Raw genomic sequence first — 20201 nt, 5'->3', positions numbered from 1 at the left:
TATGTGGTACTATGTTCGGGAGCTACCAAGGCTAGTATTTATTAGGCATGGGCGGTAAATTCCACTCTGCCCAAAATTCTGCGTTCTGCGACTTTGCAAATTTTTTTGCTTGTTTGCATTCTCAAAATACGTGTTCGTGAGATATTTCCCCCCCGAGCACGCAAACAGCGATTGCGAACAGGAAAAAAGCATTGCAAGCAAGCAATCCCGCGTGTTCGCGGAGATTTTTTATCGTTTTGCGGAGATTTGCGTAACGCAATTACGCAAATTCCGCCCACCCCTAGTATTTATACTATACGGTTACTCAGGGAGAACATTCCCATTACTCGCGGGTATTCTACGTTGAAAATATAGCATTAAAAGGACCGAAAAGTACATCGCGTACTGTTTTTGTGGTTACTCTACATGAAATCGGGGAATAAATGGGATCGCAGTTATGTTGCGGTTGATAAAACGAGGATGAGGTACACATTGTGGGACCTAATCGGGTTTGTGCTTGTATTTAGTATAGAACTGTGTACATTGATACATTGTTGTTCCGGGTGGGAAGTATAAACTGAAGTTGAGGTAGGCAATTAACATGGCCGGGATGGTGTGTATTGTGCAGACACACGTTAAATCAACACAGTGACTGATTGAGACATACGCATCGTAAGACTGGTAGTGATGTGTTGCTTTGTTGGTGAATGATACCAGGATGTTAAGTTGCACGTTAAGATTTGGTGAATGCACTTTCAGCTCTTTGCCACGCTTCACATTGATTTGATGGTAGGGATATTTGACGGGGATTATCTTCGCCCCATAGCTGTAATGGATAGTTCAATTGCACATGACAGGGGTTGAAAACACAGAAAGGAGGAGAACAAACAAGCAAAAAAATTGTTATATGTTCACTATAATAATTCTTCACAATTAAGGGCACCAAGAGGAGGCTAAAAGAACACATCAGAAACGGACATCTCGAAATCTGTATTGCTTTATATGAAATTCACCTTTTATTCCTTTTTTTCTTGTACATAAAGACAGAAACACAAACACAGCCAAGGACACAGCAAAGGGCACAGCAAAAGCATTTCGTCCTTATACACAAGGACTTCCTCAGGGCTGCCATAAAATCATAAATACAAACTTTAGACAAACACTTGGCATAAATCAAATTCGAAGTACAAATGACAGTCATAGATATACACATTAGACCTACCTGCTTATTAAAAAATAACTCAACACAATGTTAATCCATGTACCAAAGTTAACATTCCCATTGCGAGGTATGACCCCATTTAGGAAAAATCAATACTGTGGTTTACATTTCAGTCAAAAACTCTATTATGAGTTCCTGGTACCTCTAAGACAAGAACCTCTGGTTAGATACATGTGTATCCATAGCATGTCCTCCTCTTTAGTATAACCCACTAGGTCTTAACTAAAATTGCTGTAATTAATTCTATCTTCATACCAGTTTTTATGCTGTCTTATTGAATTATTTTCCTTCATGTTTCTCCTAAGTTATCACATAGATAGTAAAGGCCTTAAAAATCCTATGTATTCCAATACTAGCCCAAGGTGGGTACACAAATATTTTGCAGCTTACCAGAATTTTTGGGTATTTGTAACCCATCCTTATTGAGCTTCCATTGTAGTACTTCCTACAGTGTTACCCAAATTCAAAGGAGGGCATTCCTTATAAATAAATTAAAAGAACCGAATAGTTTATTGTTATATTATCAATGCCTCAATAGAATCCATTTTTAGCCCCGACCTGCCTTTAAATCTATTCTACAGAATGATACATAGTTCATGCCTAGTATTGCCATAGGCTACTTATATATATCGGTCTGAGAGCTACTCACCCTGTAACAGCCACTCCAAAATTGCATCTGAATACCTCTTCCCAAGTCCTTCTTATTTCAAACAAAGAACTCCATGACTGCTTTCTATGTTTTTGTAGTTAGACAAGTCTAACATCCCTATAGGACATAAAGAGAGAACAACACACTTTCTAATTTCAAACACTACCCAGTAAGACTATCGGATTTTCAAGGCGAAACTCCTCGGAATTGGAATGATGCTCAAAGTGTTCCACCTCCTGATAGCCCCAAACTCCGAAATTAGTACAGAGTGTTAGGGCTATCAGGCGAGGGAAAGGGATGGGGGAAAGGAGCAGCAGAGAAAAGAGCCTGGAGAAGACAAGAAAACACTCATTAGAACGGCCCATTAATGTCTACACTCATATGAGTCTCACTAAACGCAGTTATACCTGGAAGACAAGAAGTTGCAAGCTCCACCAAACTTCAATTCCTAAAGCAAGCTTCCAGTCTTTTGTCTCCTGCTTGTGCCTGATAAAACAAAGTAAAGAATCAACTTCTTTCTGTTGCCAGACCACATACACAGATATACACTATTCTTTTGTAATGGACGGAGGTCTCAACCCTCATTCATACATACCTATAACAATAAAGGAAAAATAAAGAATGATCAGGGAAGAGGTGAAATGATCAACACGGAATAACCCTCTTCCTCCTTCAAATGTCCCCATCAAGAGCAACATAGTTAATGATAGTTTTTTTTCCCTCTGAGTATGAGGAAAGAATCTTCGCATACACCTTTGACACTAATCCAAACTTTAAGATTCAAAATCAATATAACCAAGAAAACAAACAATGACTTAGTTTAATGTCCAGGCACTTCATACCTGGATGCAGACAATCTCCGTTTCCTTGGGCCATACTGAACCATATCCAACAAAAGGAAATCGGGCCCAACTGTTTGGATGTTTCGTGGGAATACTTCTTCCTGTTTCCCAGTCTTCCGATAGACCCAACTTTGGTGCGCAGAAGCAGAAAAAAGATTACGAGGCTCCCCGCACTCCTATGAGGGGAAGAGTGAGTCCAAGAGAGAAGGGAAACTAATGCGAGGCAGGATGCTACCTCTGACGGATAAGCCAGTCCATCCACGAGGGAAGGTTCTTTTTCCTAAAACCCGATCCTCCAATGCGGGCACATAAAAACTCAGATGAAGTGAATTACACATGCCGTCTTGTGTGTGTTGATGTTTTTTATTCCATGAGACTCAGAGTGCTGGGCTTCTTGGGATATGTAGTTCTTCCCACCCGGAAATGCGGCGAGGTAGGCGATGTCACCTGCGATCCCTGAGAAAGACCCTCCCCCAACAACTCGGCTTGTTTTGACCTAATGTATCATTTATCTACAAGTAAGCCCAGCCTAAAACCGACCACGTGGTAGTACCATCTATAATTATTGTTCCCTGAGCTCAAAAGCAAGTTCCAATACTCTTTGAATTCCAAGGTAATGGCGATACCGCTACCAGTGATTTTCGGCATTTCGTTATATACTAAATGTCCTGATGGCACTGCGTTGCTAAGAAATATTGACACCGTTCCTACTGCATCAACAATCGTTAACATGCACAGACAGAAAAATGATCATCCCCAAACCGACTGACAGTTACAATAGAGCTCTGTCAGCAAACATATTAACCCCTCTATGTGTATGCAAGAAGTCATGTTAAGTAAGTCTACAGTCCGTAACTCAGTCTGTAACCTCTTACACCATTGTACATCTAGCGAGTAGAGAATAAATCGCAAACCCTCTATTGGTACTTACCGATATGGTTAAGATGTCAAGACTCCCTTTCCTGTTGGCTCGGCATAAACTCCACAATATTCGCGCTTCTTGGCAACCCCTTAAGTACTTATTGGATTGCCTAATATGTTTCACCCGTGGTGAATTCCATGTGCTCAACTTGATTGCGTGGCCTCCATCTTAAAACTATGTTTGCCTCTCCTATTCTTATTCTACAGATACACATTTGTTGCAACTGCACATCTACAGTTAAAGTTCTACAGAGTGCGTAATCATTCCTGTCGGAGGAAAGTACTTAGCTATACCACTTGCTTGCTACCACCGTAATGGCAAGTTTTGCCGACCGCCATCTGGGATGAGCAAATAGTACCAGTAGTCCAATATCAAGAAACAGTAATGTGTATGAATTCAACCTTTTGCGTCAGTATGAGAATGTAATCTACTAATCACAATTCTAATAAACCTTCTCCTATTATGAAACAAAATCTGATTGAACAACTCAAACCCATCTGGTAGTCATATTGATATTTGCCACTAACATACCACCTACAAAGGACACCCATGCAGGTATCTCTGATGCTTCTCTATGAGTCCCAGAGGGACGACTGCCAGTATTCTGGAAAGAATACACCCTAACTTCATAAGATAGCAATGTCTCTCTACACATCGGAGAGAGCCCACATCATATCTGTATATTTCTATTTATTAAAAGCCTACCTTCTACAGACAATACCCAAACAGGTGTCTATGATATATGTCTGTAGGTAAAAAAATAGTCCACAAGGGACGATTGCCAGTAGCTTAAACAGTTATACATCTGCCTTCACTTCAACCCCCTAGGACGTACACAATAGATTTTTTCACTGATGATATCCCCATTATATACCCAGTTTAGTTTTGATTTTCCCACACTGTACTCTCACAGGGTTCTTAACTCCATGTATCTCTTGGACCAATTGTCCCAACCATTCCATTCATAGGAAATGGTGGAATTCATGTTCTTTATTCAGTTTCATTTCCACTGCACGTAAGCTTGAGATCCATTTTGCTTTGCATTGTCTTAGCCTTAGTTCCCTATCCCCACCACGTGCATCCACTGTTATGGTATCAATCCCATGAAATTTGAAGGATATTGCCGTGCATCTATTACAGACATCTGAAGACAGTGGATGAGAGCTATCTCTACTACGATTTGCCATCAAATGCTCTGCTATTCTGAGCCTCAATTCCCTAGTGGTACTTCCTATATACACCTTATTGCAAGTGCATATGATTGCATAAACAACATATGTGGTGCAACAGTTTATAAATGCTCCAATTCCATATTTTTTTCCTGTAATGTATTGAAACAATAGTGTCTTGTTCCTTTCAAATTGGCACATACTACATGTTGTACAGGTATAAGATCTTTAGGCTTAACGCTGGATAAATACCTGAAGATGAAAGACCACATCAGTGCAACACATAGGGGAGCCAACTACCATCTCAATACACTTAAGAGAATCAAGCTTTTCTAGGCTCCTTTGGACTTGCACCTAGCAGTCCACTCCCTAGTTATGTCCCGTTTGGAATATGGAATTGTGACCTTGGCTGGATTACCCAAAGCTAGACTGGCCCCCCCTTAGGGCCACTCTGAATTCTGCTTCCAGACTCATTTGGGCTCATGAAAACATAATCGCATTACTCCTGATCTAATCCAGCTTAACTGGCTATCGTTCAAAGATGGCATTTGTTTCAAGGTTGCATGCCTGATGCACAAAGCTCTTCATTATAACACCCCCACTTTGCAAAAAAGCTCAAACTTTCTGGTATGAATCAGGCACTGAGAAGCTCCAGCACCCTCCTGCTGAAGCCTTACGAATTCAAAATGAAAAAAACCTACAACAGTGCCTTCTTGGGTCTGAACCAAAGAATTTGGAACGCTTTTCCTCCTGATATCCACTCTAACCCTTCGACCTCTTCATTCAAAAACAAATCAAAGGCTACTCCTGAATAACCAGCTGCAGCAATCGACCTGAAGACAACATAACTAACTTTTATATCTTACAGACAACAGGGTTATCTCATTCATTGAGGCAATTTTTGATGGAATTCATGTTCACACTACATGTTCCACTTATTTTTGATTTCTCTTTCTGTAACTGTGCTGGTTAACTACAAATGTTTATTATTTTTGCTTTTTACTGACCAATCTTATCCTCTTTCTGTTGTACAGCGCTCTGATACCCTTACGGGTTATGTTTGCACTATGTAAAACATTTCAAATAAATAACAGCCTTTTAGCTGTTCTAGCAGCCAATTCAAATCAGGTTTTTTTTAAATGGTAGTTGAGTAACTAAGGCTAACAATATCTTTAATTGTTTGCCCTCTTCTGTATGTTACCAAAGGTTTGTTGCTCAGGGCAGCGTCTAAACCGGGACTCCTGCTAACAGTCCCAGTGTTTGCTCATAATACGCCATATCTGATGGCTAGATGAGTTGTATATAAAAAAAGTATAGGGGGCCCCCTAAGGTACGATCTGGGACCAGGGGAATGACAAGAAAACGTGTTACAGTGTCCCCAAGTTAGAGAGTGACAATGGAAAGGGGTTCCTACAGATTTGGGTACCCACTCAGCAAATGCGATTACTGGACACAACCACTAGAAATCACAATAAGTACTACAAATGGTTAAGTTTACACAACATCATACTATCATATCAATTATGTTAATACTAACATCAGAGGTGATACCGATTTCATATGTGACAAGAAGCAAGCAATATCAAAATCTTTTTTAAAAAAAATAAACATAAGTTTATTACACATTTTCATACGTTAAAAAACAAAATTCTTATACAAAACAATATTACAAATACATAGTGATATGCAAAAGGATTTTTTTTAAAATGTTCATGAGAACACAGGTCAAATGAACATTTTAAAAAAAATCCTTTTGCATATCACTTATTGTGATTTCTAGTGGTTGTGTCCAGTAATCGAATTTGCTGAGTGGGTACCCAAATCTGTAGGAACCCCTTTCCATTGTCACTCTCTAACTTGGGGACACTGTAACACGTTTTCTAGATGAGTTGTATGTCATAATAAACGTTAAGCGAGCATTGTTCTTATCCTTTCCTTTTTCTTTTTGTTTGTCAAAAGTAAATTTCTACTGGCATTAATCACTCTTTTCCTTATATGTCTCAGATGTCCTATACCATAACCTCTCTGTTGCATTCTGGATGTCATTAATTCCAAAATGTTCTCACATTGCTCCTCCTCACTACAGATCTTTATAACTCTGAGCATCTCTCCATATGGGATATGCCTGATCGTGCTGGAGGGCTAGGCACTGCTTGCTAATAAAGTACTGATACATGCAGTGGCCTTCCGGAAAAGTGTGCTTTGTTTTTTGTTGTCAGAGTTACAAAATGTGACATCAAGTTAATAGATCCTAGTAGGGTGAAAATGTATGGTAAATGTGACATTCCATTAATTGTCATTAAGGTAAAAACAGTACTTCTCAAGTTGAGTCTGAGACCCTGTCCAAATCAACATTGATACAACAACTCCAAAAATGGACAAACTCCGTCCACTCTGCGGCCCTGGAAGCCCATGCATCCCCCCTCTCAAACCAACCCATGAAAAGATTGGTGTACAATGGGGCAAACCTAGATCCCATTGCCGTACCCTGTAGCTGCTGGAACCATTAGTCCTGATACATAACAGGGGTGACTTAAGAATTGGACGAAATGTTTTAATATTAAATGATCTGTGGTGAATAATCATTTGATTACTATTGCAGCATTGAAATGAACCAGGCTACTTAGTCTTGAGGAATTATGTGAATGGGTGTCCACTCGTATTACAAGAAACTTGTTTCAAATGTGATATCAACACACATATGTCACCAGAACTTGGGCAGTATAACTATGTTTCAAACGTATGTAGTTCGTCAATTGGAGATGTTTTCTGTTTTTTAGCCCTGATGAAGTTGTAGGCTTACACTCCTATGATGACGAAACACATGCTGGCTCAAAAGGAGGCTAAACAAGCATTTGCAATGCAATATGTCTCGCATTTGTGAAAGTTAGAGCTATTGGCATTTTAAATTACATTGTTTTTTACTTTTTTATTTAATTGGAGTGCGATAAGAGCCTGTAAATCAGCTGAGTTTTCAAGATATTCATGCTCAGTTGGAGGTGAACCTTGTGCGCCTGAATGAATGAAATTGTGAACTGCTTTAGTGCAACCCTATAAAATTACTTTTTGGCATTGAGAAGTGTAGGCAAAGGTAAAACAAATACAGTTACACAAAAATAAAACTTAACAGTACTGGGGAGTCAGAAAAGGCAGAATTTGAGTTAGTTTCAGCTGTGTGAAAAGCAATATCGTTTCTGCGCGATGAACTGATTCCTTAGCTTGTGCCCTACTTCCATATCAGCTTACAGTTAGTGTCCATACTAACAAGATCCTGGGAGCACCAGACTGACAGTTTAGAAAGCTCATATGGGGACAAATGGTGTAGAGCTCATGGCCTTCTGTCCAATAGAGCAAACAGCGACCTCAGATAAAGTTTAGTAAGTATCAGAGAGCCAGTCACACAACCGCTCTTTTGATGCAAAAACGTTTTTTTAAAAGTTCCTTAAGTTGTTTTTTTATTTTGTTTTGATTAAGGCTGCGGGATACGTGTGATTTGGACAAGATCCAAATGGACTAAAAACAACTTATAAAAATCTTTAATTATTAGTGCTTGGCTATAAAGGCCATGTAAAAAAAAGTTTTGTCCACATGATGCCTTCCACATAGGGTTCCAAAGATGTGCTATGTATGACCAAGTGGAGAGGTTCTCATTGTCCATTTTCTCCTGTGAGATACATTGTAGGAGCATTGTTTGGGAGATGCTAATAGAGCCACTGGGACCCAGTAAATAAGGAGACGGAATGGGAGGGATGGAAATAATGACACAGGGAGTGGGACCAGTGACAGAGACTACTAGATGGGACTATAGAGTGAAAGGAAAGTCATTTTAAAAGGAACTTTTTTTTTTAATTAAAGAATGTAAACATACGCAATCTAGCTAATGTTTTTTTTGTTGTTTTCAGCCTCCTTTAAGAGAAATTGTTCATACTACTTGTTTAAATAAGATGAGCCTATAAAAAGAGTAATTTATTCGAAAATATCTGCTGACAGTGTTGTTAATAAGCCAGCAAATGATCCTTAAATCACTGACCATGCTTCATTTATCATTTGGTTTTATTGGTGACTTTTATTCATGAGACAGGGCTTAGTGAGTTATTTTGATGCAAAATGAATCAACAAGAAATGCAAACCACTGAACAAAAACAATGGCCTGAGCGGGGACGTAGAGATGTTATGATAGTTCATTTGAAAGCCTTGGTCGATGCTTTTTTGTTGCGGTTTTATATAGTGCAAACCCCACCCAAAGGTAGCAGAACGCTTTGCATGACCGCCCGTTGCATTACAGACGGAAACAATCAGTTTTAGGTACGGTCAGATTACGAGATGTCCCAGCCTCCCACCAGACTCTAACCTGGTTCCCCAGCGTTAAAGTCTGACACCCTAGTTACAGCGCTGATGTCGGTGCGAGGGTAAGACTGCAGCTTGTGCAGCTCCTGCGATAGCTAGCCCAGCTGACATGTACTGAGGTTCGAGCACCACTTGGACATGCATCTTTGTAGGCTACAGGAAGAGGAAAAACATGCCCGCAGGAGAAGAATACATGCGCCTTTGCACTTCTACAAACTTCTTGCCAATAAAAAAGGTCACATAATGTGCTTGTCATACGTACGTAGTTAGTGCACCGGCAGTTGGACTTGTTATATTTCATTTCATTCTTTATTGTTTGATTAATTAAAATCTTACAACGTATTGGCAAGCGTTCCAGCTATAAAAAAATCAGATTTAAAAAAATAATTATTAATTAGTAAAAACATGAATAAATGATGCCATATTTTTAAGTAGATTAAATTTGATAATATCAATTTCATAATACTTTTTACATATTTATATACATCATACAGCACGTCAGTTTAATTTTGCTGGTCTAATTTTAATCCAGATCTTATTAAGAACTTTACAAAAGCTTAGTTCAATGATATATCGTCAGAATGTAAGAACTTTATCAAAGCTTGCCTGCAAGTCCGAACTCCTCATGCGTTAAAATGCCTCTTAAGAATAGTTTTTCTTTCAGTTTTCAGATCTGGGCATACACACAGCAAGTGCATAATGTTTCCCTCTCCCATTTTGCACATACGACAGTGCGACAGTTCCTCTGTTTTTAGCCGCGGCATAAGATGACCTAAGCCGGGAACTGCACCAAAACGAGCGTTTATGAAAATTCGCTTGTGCTTCAGAGACCATGGGGTTTCCAGGTATGGTTGTGCTTTCACCTTTGTGAAACCATTCATTAGTGGCCAGGCATGTTTCCTTTTTACAAAAGCGTCTTTATCCATAAGCAGTGATAGATGTTTTGTTATTTTATTAATAGATTTTTTGAATGATTCAGTAGTTATTGAAGTGTTCCAAATAGGAGTTGCTGAGCATTCAACAAGTGCAGCATGTACATATTTCCAGGCGTATGATTTACTATTTGCATTTATTTCCCGCCATAAAAGTTGGGACATTTGATTTACGTTATAATTTTTATTCTGTTCCATACTTTTAAAAATTGGCCTTTTTGTACGAATAATTGGTTAGTTAATCCAAATTCCAATCTTATCTGCGTCAGAGATGCATTGCGAGGAAGATAAAAGAGGGTTTTAAAAGTTTTTGTCACCGCATTATTGATGATCTCAGAGTCTTTCCCGCACAGCGCTTCGCTACCATATGTTAAAGTTGGCAATAGTTTTGCTGATATTACTTTTAAAAAAAGGTCGGTAACTCAGCACTCCTAGCGTTTTCTGCAAGACTTTAAATGCAGCTATCAAGGTATTCGCTTTTCTTTGGATATCAGTCTTATGTGAGAGAAAAGATCCTTTATCGTCAAATAATACTCCCAAGTATTTATATGATTCTACTTGTTCTAATTGCTTATTGTCAAGGAACCATTTGTGCTTGTATTTTGACCTTGAATTTGTGTTAACCTCCATGATTTTTGTCTTTGTTTCATTTATAATCATTCCATTTTCTTTTGAGTATAATGGCATCCTGTTTATCAAACGTTGCAGACCCACTTTTGTTTGACTAAGTAAAATGACATTGCCTGCGTATAGTAGATTTGATCTGAGTATTAGCTAATTTGGGAGAATATGCATTCACTTCGTTCAGTGCGGTTGTTAGATCTGCTAAAAAGAGGTTAAAAAGGAGTGGGGCCAATACACACACCTTGCTTTAAACCAGTCGAGCTTGGAATTTCCTTTGTTAACGTTGAGCCGTCTCCCATCCGAACTCTGACCCAAGTATCAGAATAGAAGAGTTGGATTGATGTTGAAAGGGAAACTGGGATACCTTGTCCCTTCAAATTTTTGCCATAAAAGTTGTCTGTGTACACAATCGAAAGCTGATCTAAAATCCACAAAGCACAGATACAGGGTTTGTGTAATTAAAATACATTTATCCATTAGCATTGATATAACTAGTATATTTGTTGTGGTACCCATTCCTTTTGGTTGGGAGGAATTATATGTTTCTCCTTTGCCCATGCCGATAGACTTGATAATAAAACTCCTGCGAATAGCTTGGCATCTGTGTCTTGAAGAGTGATTAATCTATAATTTTCAGGCTGGGCCAGTTTCCTTTTTTATAAATTGGCGATATTAATGATCCCCTCCATGATTCAGTTATGGTTGATGTCCTGACAATTTCTTTAAACACTATTGTAAGATGTTCTGACCATAGATCAGGGTCTTCTTTAAAAAGTCCTGGCGCACCATCTTTTTGTTTCCGTATTAGTTTACATAAGTGATTTTTTTACATATACATTTCGTGAGCCAGATCATTTCTTGCTGCCTCGATCGTATTCCCTTTGCAGATCAGATGTATTGTTTCACTGTCGGAGTTTAGATGTATTTTCAGATAACTAATCCACTCTTTTTCACTGAGACTTGTTATATTCATAAATAAAACATGCATCAGCAGTCGTAGCTCGTAACACATTAGTGACAGAAAACATTTTATTAGGGAGAGTGTCACAGCGAGATGGCGGCAACGAAGCAGTGATGGGTGGAAAGCAAAGCTGCACCACAGAAAGTCGATGGCGCACCGGAAACAGAAACAAGCGGTCGTGAGTGTGACGGCAGCTCTGAAAGTGAAAGCGCACACAGCACGCTGAATGTAAACAAAGCACGTCGCCCTGCCTCAAGTAGGACAAACTCAATAAAGAATATAGTGCTTACCGTGTAAGAACCGAAGTAATGGGGCCAGTAGCCAAGGGAGGGTACAAATGACGACATGGCTGTACTAAGGAGGGACTGACAAGACTATTAAGGAATCAGACACCAGCATTTACAAAGGACAAAGACACAAGCCAAAGAAAAATATGGGTGGGGGAGTGGGCGGGGCTTCTCTCCCGTACTGAACTACAACAGATCATCCCCAGAGCGGCGCTTGCGCGCTGGGTCAGGCTCAACCTGAAAATGACAGGTGCCGTCTTGGGGGCAATCTGAGAGTCTGACTTCTAAGGTGCTCCATTTGAAGCCTTCACATTACATGTTGCTCTCCGCCCAGGCATTTACATTCAGTGGTCCATTGATCGGCAGGGAATAAATACCTTAACCAGGTGGAAGAATGTTGTGTGGTGTCCACTTCTTGGCTTGTTATGAGAAGCGTTTCTATAGTCCACTCCTAGCAGCTAATGGTTTCTCCAGCCTCCCAGTGCTCTCCTTTACTGTGTAATGGCGATTCAGCTTTTGCAGCTGGTGGTGGTGCATGGCTGGACCAGATTGATCTGTGGAGTGCCAAATCTAGATACAGACCATATTGCCACCCTGTCATTATTGGTGTATGGGGGGTTCCTGCCGGAGTCCCCTATTGTACATAACAACTTGCCCCTCCACGTACTTCCTTGTGCGCCCATAACATACACTCCCTATGCCCTTGAACTGTACATCACCCAGTGCTCCTCTGATGCATAATACCCAGTGCTGCAGACGTAGATCACCAAGTGCTTCCATGAACCACGTCACCCGGTGCTCATGAAAGGTGCATGACCTGGTACTCTTAAAAGTTACCTCACCAGTACTCCTGAAAGGTACGTGACCCATGCTCCTGAAAGGTGCATCACCCATTGCTCATGAAAGGTACATGACCCGGTGGTCCTAAAAGGTACCTCAATCAGTACTCCTGAAAGGTACTTGACCCATGCTCCTGAAAGGTACCTTGCCCGGTGCTCCTAAAATGTACCTCAACCAGAACTCCTGAAAGGTACGTGACCCATGCTCCTGAAAGGTGCATCGACCATTGCTCATGAAAGGTACATGAACAGGTGCTCCTAAAACGTACCACAACCAGTACTCCTGAAAGATACGTGACCCATGCTTCTGAAAGGTGCAGCACCCAGTACTCCTGAAAGGTATGTGGCCCATGCTCCTGAAAGGCACATCAACCACTGTTCCTGTTAAGTAAATTACCAAGTGAGCGGTAATATTTTATTGAAACGATTTTCATTAAAGTAATGAACACATGAGATATGATTCCTCAATGGATAAGGTGGTTTTGTATTATTTTCCACGTACTGCTCTAATATTAGACTTGAAGCACTGGTTATGGGCGTACAGCAGCACATTACATAGTGGAAGCCAGAAGGTTCTATTGCACTTTACAATTAAAAGGTTCTCAGATTAAATGTTTGAAGATCAAAGTTTGGTTGAATCAAGCAAGAGAGTGAAGAAATGTGTGGAATTTCGTACAATAGGAAGAGAGCAAGCTAATAACAGGGAGTCCATTAGAGTATGAGCCATATCACACAGAGTGAGCACTACATGTGCTATATCACATGGTCTCTGGCACAGTTGTGGGCTGGCTTGTGTCTAAAACAGTTGAGGAGCTGGGGCAGCACTATTTTACAACCTTAGGCAGTGGTAAATGGTTTCTTGCCACAGGAACTTAAAGGCATGTGCCTCATTTCGCTGGAAATGTAGCAACATTTACAACAGTACATTGCAAAATGATATACAGAATTGAAAACATAACAGGGCATGACAAAACACAACAGAGTTCAACACAACATAACATTGCAATTTAGCAGCACAAAAACACAGCAGTGCAAAAGTATCAGAATACATTATCACTGCAAGAAAATGCGACACAACAAATATTCTGGTCACTAATTGCCACTTCCAGAAAGCTGTTTCATAATACGTCAGTAAATGTTTGTTTGCACCAAGCACTGCCTTAATTTACCATGAAGAACACTAAACAGTGCCCGTCGAATTTTTTTGTGCGTCCAAGGTATCTTCCGGTTTGAATTCCTAGTAAAGATGGAATACAAAATTTTCTAGCTATCGCGACAAGAATTTTAGATTCTATTAAGGACACGGAGGCGAGGATTATGCTTTCTCATTTCTTTACTGCACAAACAGCAGCCAATGAAAGTAGTACTACAATAAGTAAAAACAACATTTCCCATGAGGCTTTGAACCACGCCTCCAACAACAGTAACCAATCACAGAGGTAATAAGCATATAAAGTATCGAGACACTAATCTGGCCTCCTCTTTCTTTGCGCGAACAGTCTAGTCACAGAAAAACAAGTCTTTAACTCTCAACGGAGAGAACAGTTCCTTTGCACTTCTCAACGGAGAAAAACATCCAAAACCAGAAGGATCAACCTCCATCAGGGAAGAGTAGCAACAGCATCCACAGAAGACCATCAACTCTTGTTGGAGTCGTTTCCTGAAAGCAGAAAAAGGAAGTGTGAGAAAAGAAACCACCAACCCTATGTCTCAAAGGGCGGGTATAAAGTTGTTAGACAGTCACAGTTCAAACAAATCACAGTTATCTAACTGTCCCAACGGGTGGGATAATCCTCGCCTCCGTGTCCTTAATAGAATCTAAAATTCTTGTCGCGATAGCTAGAAAATGTTGTATTCTATGGCAGGACCGGAGGCTTCTGATTATGCTGGTTCAAAGCTCAACAATCAAAGCTCGTCAATCACAGCATCAGAAACATGAGGAATAGGTTTATAATAAAACACTTTAAACATTGAATCTGAAGACCAGTCAGCAGCTTTCAAAATATCTTCCAAGCGGGAACCCAATAAGTAGGCTTTAGAAGCCATCGCACCTCTAGCTGAATGAGCACCATAAGTAGATGTATCAATGCCAGCTTCCGACATGATCCATCTAACCCATCTAGCCAAGGTAGCCGCAGCCACCGGCTTGAAGGGTTTTTGAACAGATATCAGCAATTGGCCCAAAGGATCCACCCTATGCACAAGAGTACGTTCCTCATAACACTTGAGGCATTGTAACACACATAGCTTGCTGTTGTGTGGAAAGGCAGGGTAGTCCACTGAACGTGACATGGTCTTAGTACGCCGTGTAATAACAAAAGACACACCCTGAGGAGAAAACATCCTACCAGCTAAGTCGAGAGCCCTAACATCTGAAACTCTGCGACATGAAATAAGGCACAAAAGCATAGTGAGCTTGGCAGAGAGCTGTTTCAGTGACAAATCAGTATTATTAGGCCAGGTTTCCAACAAATTAAGTACCTTTGTAACGTCCCACATTGTGGAATACCTGGGCCTAGGAGGGTTGGCAACACGCACACCTTTAAGCAATTTACAAACCAAGGGATGGATCCCCACAGGTTTACCCTCAATGTGGTCGTGACCAGCAGAAATCGCAGACCTGAAATTATTAACTGACCTGTAAGCCAGACCAGAGGCCGCACGCTCAGATAGAAAATTCAGTATCTCAGTTACATTTGATCCCACGGGATCCACCTGCTTCGAAAGGCACCAACCCACCCACTTCTTCCAGGATGCAGAGTATCGTTTCCGGGTGGAAGGAGCCCACGCTTGCTGCATAAAGCTGGAAGCCTCTTGTGAAAGCCCTGCAAGGCGGTCATGTCGCCTGAGAGCGTCCACACCATTAAAGTCAACTGGTTCTGCAGGATTAAGGGGTGACATTCTCCCACTGGGTCCTGCAGAAGCGTCGGGAAGACGGGGAGCCGGAATGGGAGATCCACAGACAACTCCAACAGTGTGGGAAACCACGATTGAGTCGGCCATAACGGAGTCACCAACACAATTGACGCTCTCTGTCGGCGCACCAACACCGCCACTCTCGGGATCAGTGCAAACGGAGGAAAAGCATAATTCCTCAGTTGCCCCCAATGGTGAAGGAACGCATCTGTCCCCATGGCCATCGGGTCCGGCCTCCAACTGTAAAAGAGGGGGAGATGGGCATTGAGGCGAGATGCAAATAGGTCTATCTGACAGGGGCCTCGCATAGTCATGATCTGCGAGAACAGCGATGGGTGAAGTCTCCAATCGCTGAAGTCCCGGAGAAAACGGGAGTTCCAATCTGCCACCTGATTGAACTTCCCCGGAAGGTATTCTGCCACCACAGAGATCTTGCGATCCAGGCAGAAGTGCCAAAATTCCTTCGCAATGTGGACCAGCATCCGGGACTTCGTCCCACCTAAGCGATTGATGTATCTCACTGCCGAGACATTGTCCATTCGGAGGAGAATGCAACAATTGCTCTTCAGCGGTGAGATAGACCTGATGGCAAAAGACCCCGCTAACAACTCTAGACAGTTGATGTGTAGAGTAAGTTCGTCTGCTGACCAACGTCCTCCTGTGGTAAAATCTCCACACCGAGCGCCCCAGCCCCACTGACTGGCGTCTGACTCGACTACCACGTCCGGGGCTGCGCCGAAGATGGCTCGGCCATTCCAGGCTGACATGTGTTCCAGCCACCACTGGAGTTCCTCCCGGGCCTCCGTGGAGAGAGGAATTAGGTGATCGTAGTGAAAGCGCCGTTGGAGGTAAAATATCTTCAATCTCTGCAGGGCCCTGTAGTGTAAGGGGCCGGGGAATATGGCCTGGATCGATGAGGCCAGCAGGCCCACTATCCTCGCCAACACCCGCAAGGAGATCTTCTCTTTGGCCAAAGTGGATGTAATCTCCCTTTTGATGGACCTGATCTTTTGGTGGGGAAGAAGCAACTGAGCAGACACCGAGTCTACCAGGAAGCCTAGAAATTCCATCTGTTGATTCGGTATCATCACCGACTTGGCGGTGTTGATGACGAATCCCAGATTCTGAAGTAGGGAGGTCGTCCACTCCAAATGAATGAGAAGGAGGGACCGATCCTGGGCTAAGAGGAGCATGTCGTCCAGGTACACAATGAGATGCACACCCATCTCTCGCAGACGCGAGACAACAGGTTTGAGGATCTTGGTGAACACCCACGGGGCTGAAGACAGGCCGAAGGGGAGCCCTTTGTAGCGATACCATAGCCCTTTCCAAGGAAACTGCAAGAATTTTTGATGAGATAGGCAGATGGGGACCGTCAGATATGCATCCTTTAGGTCTAGGCGGACCATCCAGTCGTTCTCCAACAGGAGGTCGCGCAACAGATGGATACCCTCCATCTTGAAGTGGCGGTAAACGACATAGGGATTGAAGTCTCGTAGGTTCAAAACTAGGCGTTGGCCGCCACCTTTCTTTTGCACCAGGAAGACGTTGCTGCAGAATCCTTCTGGGACGAAGGGTCCGACAGCAATAGCCTCCTTTTGCAACAGCTCCTTCAGCTCTGAGTCGATAAAACTCTGCTCTAGACGGGAAAAAAGGAGAGGCTGAGGGGGGAAGGGTTGAAGGGGGGGTTCCACCATTTCTATGTGATAGCGCTGAACGGTCTGTAAAACCCAAGCGTCCGAAGTGATGCACATCCAATTCTTTACAAAACAACGCAATCTGCCCCCTAAAGGGGCCAGGAGACACAGGTGACTTACCGGATGACTGATTATCGAAGTTTTTGTAGCCCCTGTTGACTCCTCGATTGTAGCGACCTCTGAAGCCGCGGGATCTCGAAGGGTAGAAGCCAGCCTGGTCGGGCTCCTGTGTGTACCCCCTGCCCCGCCTGGGGGCGTAACCTCGTTGAGGACTGGTATTCGAGTAGCGGCCGGTCGAGCGTCCCCTGCCACGACCGGCCCTATGAGAGACCTGGTGTAACACTCGTTTCAAGGAGGCCTGGGACTTATCCAAAGAAGCGAAGGTGTTGACAAATGTAGCAATGTCCTTGACAAAATTGTCGCCAAACAATTGCCCTTCGGCCAGGGGGCCCGGCTCTGACGAAGCCAGCTCAACCAACTGGGGGTCAATCCGGAGCAAGACCGATTTTCGTCTCTCCGAAGCCAGCGCGCAATTTGCGTTACCCAACATGCAAATGGCTCTTTGCGCCCAACCCGCAAGGACTTCAGGGTGGATAGCATCACCCGTCTCTTGAGCCTGGAGGGCCAACTCCAGTATCTTGGCCAAAGGCCCTGAAAGGTCCAGGACCTTATCCTGGCACGCCCGGAGGGCGCGATCAATTCCTTTTTTGGGATCTTTTTTGTACTTTTTTAGGAAAGTCGTCATTGAAGCGTCGATGTCTGGGGTAATGGCTACCTTGTGGGCCAGATCGGGCCGGGGACACTCGGACTTAAGGCGAGCTCTCACCTCCTTGTCAAAGCCTTTACGGAGGTGCACCTCCATGTATTCGGCCACCGCAGGGGGTGGGACCCAATCAGAGGACCTAGGATGAACGATGTCCGATGGGTCAAAGGAGAAGGGCGAGGGAGTGACAGAAGGGGAGACATGTTTGCGCTTCTTAGACCGCTTGCGGGGCGCGGCATCCGAGGAGTCCGTGTCTGTGTCAGTGTCAGTGGTGGTGACCTGAATAGGGGATGAGGGAGGGGGACGGGAGGGCAAGGTCTTGTCACCAGAGGGAAACTCTTTCGACTTATAGAGTTTATCATAGGACTGGGCATGGGGCCAGGACGGGTCGAGGGCAACCTTCTTACGGTTAGAGGGGCGAGGGTCCGGGACAGGGAGAGGGACAGGCTTACCAGGGACAAGCAGATCAAGCTTTTTGGCCAGTGGAAGCAGGGCTGAGGAGAGGGCCTTGTCAAGCTTAGCGTCCAGCTTCTTATCAATGAGATCCTCCACAGATTCCTCCTCATAATACTCGTCATTGCCCTGGTAATCACACGCAGCACCCTCCTCATCGCAGTACTCAGTATCTGCCATCTTCACCAGAGAGCACAGTCTCACTACACAATCCCCAGAGGGAAGCAGAAACACCAGCCCAGTCAGGGGCGTCCAGGTGGGGAAGTGCCAGGCGCAGGAGCCGAAATACCAAGAGAGTAAATATATACAGAGTCCAATTCCAGGACTAATGGAGGGAAAACAACCCCAATCAACAAAGGGGTGCCAAAAATTATATTACCCCCCTTCCACAGTCACTGGGAAGGCAGGGGTTAAATTATCAAAGCTCCGATTGCCAAAGCGGTAAAAAACGCTGCCTTTTGATGAAGAAAAACGGCCCCACGGCTCCTGGCCCGCTGCGTGGAGGCCCCTTTCAGCCGGGGCTAGAGCGTCAGACAGGCACAGAGGGCTGCGCGCGCACAACAGGCGTGCGCGAGCCCTGAAGACGCACGCCGGGCCCGGCCGGGCGCCTGCGAGCGCCTCCTTCCCCGAGGGGGGGGCGAAGTCCCTCCGGATCGCTTGTGCGATCACCCGCGGCAGAGCCGCCAGCAGCGAGCAAGTACAAGCAGGGGGAGCCTACGAGCGCAACACGCGCTGAAGCTATGTGACGGGGAGAGAACGGAGCGGGCAGACAGACCCGCTCCGGTACCTGAGGGGGAAGGGGGTGTAAAACACGCCGACCGCGACTACAGCGCGGGGAGAAGCAAGGCAAACAAGCGTCAACAACGCACAGTCAAACGGTAAACGTTATCAGCAACATGAATATGTACAATGCAATTACGCGCCTGTGGCGAACCATACACATCGAAAATAAGCATATAAAGTAGGAAGCACTTATCTGGGCTGCGGAGCAGCAAAGAAAGAGGCCAGATTAGTGTCTCGATACTTTATATGCTTATTACCTCTGTGATTGGTTACTGTTGTTGGAGGCGTGGTTCAAAGCCTCATGGGAAATGTTGTTTTTACTTATTGTAGTACTACTTTCATTGGCTGCTGTTTGTGCAGTAAAGAAATGAGAAAGCATAATCAGAAGCCTCCGGTCCTGCCATAGAATCAGTGTTCTCAGGTGTATTTTCAAACATTTGCTTCTTCCAATAGTAATGATTGTTAATGTGCCAGGCTCACTTCCATTTGGGAGCTTCCAGTTAAAATGGAAACTCTGCGTATACGTGTTTACGTAAATTCAGTAGCTTTTCTACTTATCCATTTTTTGAAGGTATTTAATAATTTATAATGGTAACCTCATCACAGGGGCAAGAGAGCACTAGAAGTGTGAAACAAAATAGAGGAAGGACAAATGACTCAACAATATAGTAGGTAGCAAAAGAAGAACTATTCAAAGACACACACAGTTCTTGGTTACTGCAACTTTCAATGGAATACCATACTTTTGATCAAGGGTTTGCAGCTTAAGGAAGTCAGTGGCCATTCCGATGACTTTATAGACAATAACGCAGTCCC

The 20201-nt window shown here is 43.2% G+C and overlaps 1 protein-coding gene across 3 annotated transcripts in view; it reads left to right on the top strand.

Moving 5' to 3' along the window:
• Positions 1–20201, top strand: part of TASP1 (taspase 1) — a 723830-nt gene that overhangs the window by 47471 nt on the left and 656158 nt on the right. The window contains exon 1 of one of the 3 annotated variants that reach the window (XM_078649554.1): positions 9795–9975. The exons of the other annotated variants lie outside the window; for them this stretch is intronic. The gene's annotated coding sequence lies outside the window, so the exon portion shown is untranslated. Of the gene's footprint in view, positions 1–9794; positions 9976–20201 lie in introns of those variants that run through there. 3 annotated transcript variants of the gene reach the window in all.

Source organism: Lissotriton helveticus, chromosome 6, assembly GCF_964261635.1.
Source record: "Lissotriton helveticus chromosome 6, aLisHel1.1, whole genome shotgun sequence".
NCBI lineage: Eukaryota > Metazoa > Chordata > Amphibia > Caudata > Salamandridae > Lissotriton > Lissotriton helveticus.
The sequence above is the reverse complement of the archived record's forward strand: the minus strand, read 5'-3'. Positions and strand labels throughout refer to the sequence as shown.